Below are 4229 nucleotides of genomic sequence, written 5' to 3'. Positions count from 1 at the left end.
TTTTTTTCCGGGTTCAGCGGAATTTAGTTTCTCCGTTTTCTTGGAAAACGATCGAAACCGAAAGTAGGATCTATTTTTCAGTTCAGATGGTTTCAGTTTCAACGAGGTTTCAATGTATTCGGACTGATCATCCACATACACCACGTTATGTCCTTTATATATATATATATATATATGTCTATCAATATGTCTGTCTATCTATCTATAGATAAAACACACACACACACACACACACACACACACACACACACACACTGTGACAGACACGCACGCACGCACGCACGCACACACACACACACACACACACACACACACACACACACACACACACACACACACAGAGTCACACAGACACACATATATATATATATATATATATATATGTCTATCAATATGTCTGTCTATCTATCTATAGATAAAACACACGCGCACACACACACACACACACACACACACACACACACTGTGACAGACACGCACGCACGCACGCACGCACGGACACACACACACACACACACACACACACACACACACTGTCCACCTCTTCTGTTCTTCAGACGTGCAGTTTGATGCACGCCAAAGCACGACGAAAACTAAGTGGGTGGTAAGTCATGGAATAAAATCCTTTTTCAAAATGGTAAGATAATCACCATCATCGTAGTCCGCATTATCGTTGTCGTCATCATCATCATCGACAGCACTGTCACTGTCATCATCGTAATGACTGCCTCTTCGTTTTAAACGTCGGTCAGTTCGCTTTCATTTGACTGACGATGATACGGATACTTTTATACAGCGCCTATGCTCTGTCAGAGACCAAGATCTAAGTGCTTTACATAATAAAACCATATCGCATGTTAAAGAACCCACGGCAACAAAAGGGTTGTCCCTGGCACAATTCTGTGGAAAAAATCCACTTCGATAGGAAAACAAATTAAATTACAGACAGGAAAGAAAACAACAAAAACAAGAAAAAAAAAGGAGAAAAAAAAACAAAGAAAAAAAGGGTGGCGCTCTGAATGTAGCGACGCGCTCTCCCCTGGGAGAGCAGCCCGAATTTCATACAGAGAAATCTGTTGTGACAAACAATACAATACGGATACTTATACAGCGCCTATACTCGGTCAGAGACCAACCTCTAAGCACTTTACAAACACGGTGTCATTCGCACAACAGGCAACCTTCCGGGGTAGAGTTGACTGACAGCTGCCCTTAGGCGCTCATTGTTTGTTGCCTGTGTCATTCAATCGGGTTTCTGTCACGCACACATACACACACTCACACAGACATGCAACATTTTACATGTATGACCATCAGTTTGTTTCTGTTTTCCGGGTGTGCATGCTGGATAAACTCTTGCGTGCATATACACACGAAGGGGGTTTGACCTGGCAGATCGGAATAATCTCTACTCCTAACCTAACAGGTGTGACGAGGATCGAACTCAGGAACATCGGGTGAGAATCCACCGCTCTGACCATTTTTTAACCACCGCACCTCTGACCATGGTGGAGGGGTCTCATGAGACTTGAGGGTCTCCACCGCTTGTCAGAGACAGTCACTCCTGATGTGAGCGGTTATTGCTGAACACCAGTAAAGGTGGTCTAGTTATTGCGAGTTACTTTTAACCACAGGTAATTCATTTTTGACTCACTTGTGTAAACAAAGTGAGTCTATGTTTTAACCCGGTGTTCGGTTGTCTGTGTGTGTGTGTGTGTGTGTGTCCGTGGTAAACTTTAACATTTTCTCTGCAACTACTTTGTCAGTTGACACCAAATTTGGCATAAAAATAGGAAAAATTCAGTTCTTTCCAGTCATCTTGTTTAAAACAATATTGCGCTTCTGGGATGGGCACAAAAAAAATAAAGAATGAAGCCTAATTATATGCAAACTGCATTTACTGTTATATTTATATTTTTTGTATTCTCTAAACTTGGCACTTTGATCTGATATTCTGACCCAACAGCTAGAGCAGTCATTATTATCATTTTTTGTTCAAACAGGAACTTCTTTTGCTAAGCATGGAAGTTTTATTTATTTTGCAAACGTTTTGGTGCAGATAGTAAAAAAAGGGAAATTACTCTGTAATGCTAGTGGAGTTAATTTGCTTTAAACTGATCTTTCTCATCTTAAACATTACATTTTGAAACAAGAGAGGCAAGGCCTTCAAGACTCACCTGTGATGCACTTTTTTAAAAAAAATCCAAGCTTTTTATGTATTGAGTATAATTTAAAAATGTAATGTTTAAGATGAGAAAGATCAGTTTAAAGCAAACTAAGTTCCCCAGCAGAGTAATTTCCCTTATTCTACTGTCTACACCAAAACGTTTGCAATAAATAAAACTTCCATGCTTAGCAAAAGAAGTTCCTGTTTGAACAAAAAATGATAATAATGACAGATCTTTTGTTGGGTCGAATTTCAGATCAAAGTGCCAAGTTTAGAGAATACAAAAAATATAAATATAACAGTAAATGCATTATACTCAATACATAAATAGCTTGGATTTTTTTTTAAAGTGTATCACAAGTGAGTCTTAAAGGCCCTGCCTTTCTTGTTTTTAATATGCTATTTGAATTTATCAAATTATTAATTTAATTATCTATCAGTGGGTTGGGGGAGGGGGGATGATAAGAGGAGCACACTCATCAAACAACTTTGGGCAGTGTAGGAGTGGGTGCAGAGGTGGAGAGCACATGGTGGGATGGGAGTGGGGCAGGGGTGGTACAGGAGGAAAACAGGGCAGGGCAGGGCAGGGCAGGGCAGGGCGGGCCCACCCACTGGCCCACGCATCCACCCAGGGCCCCACTCACCAAACACGACACGTTGCAGGGTGGGCTTCTTGAAGCACTGCTTACTGTTCTTGCCATAGTAGCTGTAGCGGAGGGCCAGCTGGGTGGACAGCAGGCACAACATAACTCGGAACACAGCATTCCTCAGGTTCCTACCACCCACCAACGCCAGGGTGGCCACCTGCAGACTGACACAATTATAACAGTTTGACATGACCCCGATCAGGCCTACCCTGGAGGTGCTCACCTTTCAGGCCAACACAATTATAGTTTGACACGACCAGATCAGGCCCACCCTGGAAGGTGCTCACCTTTCAGGCCAACACAATTATAACAGTTTGACTCGACCCCGATCAGGCCCACCCTGGAGGTGCTCACCTTTTGGGCCAACACAATTATAACAGTTTGACTCGACCCCGATCAGGCCCACCCTGGAGGTGCTCACCTTTTGGGCCAACACAATCATAATAGTTTGACACGATCAGATCAGGCCCACCTGGGGGAGGGAGGGGTGGGGTTCATTTGTCATGAATGCCTTGATCTATTTATTCATTCATTGATTTGGCCACTTTCGGGCCAACACACACATATATATATATAACAGTTTGACGCAACTCCGATCAGGCCCACCTAGTGGGGTGCTCATTTGTCATGCATGCCTTGATCTATTTATTCATTCATTGGTCACCTGCAAGCCAACAGAATTATAACAGTTTGACACGACCCCAATCGTCGTCAGAATTGTGGTATTCTTTGTCAACATTCACCTCTTCAGTATAAGAGCCTTCCGCTTGCAATATTTTGATGATGGTAATTGGGGTGAAACGCTGTTAACGTCGTCTCTTTCGCCGTTCGTATGGAGAGAGTTAATAAGAGACCCGTTTTCATATCCTTAGGGCGATCAATTGCTGTCAGACTGAAGGAATCTTAATGAGAAAGATATTACCCTAACCTTTCACAGAATCACGCCGAGTTGAAGGGAGTGGGTGAAGGCTTTTAAGCACGGTGAAGAACAGGGGAGTGGAATTGGACAGAGAGGGGAAGTGGTGGTCCCCCCTAATCCTGGGCTCTGCGGTCACCGTCATCCTATATATGCCATCGTCATCTTCATTGCGGTCATCCTCTCTGTATCTTGGTCTTTCGCCATCCGTTTGCCCGGGTTCTGAAACAGACACAAACTGCTAATGCACAACCGAGTGGAACCCGTCTCCATGCAGGCTATGTGTGTGTGTCCATAAATAAGCGTTTGTATATGTGTGCGTGTGTGCACACACGCATGTGCACGTACGTACATGCATGTGTATGTGCGTGCGCGTGTGTGCATCTGTGTGCATGTGTGTGTGTGCTTGTGTGTGTGCGTCCATGTGAGTGTGTGTGCTTGTGTGTGTGTACTTGTGTGTGTGTGTGTGTGTGTGTGTGTGTGTGTGTGTGTGCGTCTG

The sequence above is a fragment of the Babylonia areolata genome, chromosome 35 (assembly GCF_041734735.1).
Source record: "Babylonia areolata isolate BAREFJ2019XMU chromosome 35, ASM4173473v1, whole genome shotgun sequence".
Classification (NCBI taxonomy): Eukaryota; Metazoa; Mollusca; class Gastropoda; order Neogastropoda; family Buccinidae; genus Babylonia; species Babylonia areolata.
The sequence above is the reverse complement of the archived record's forward strand: the minus strand, read 5'-3'. Positions refer to the sequence as shown.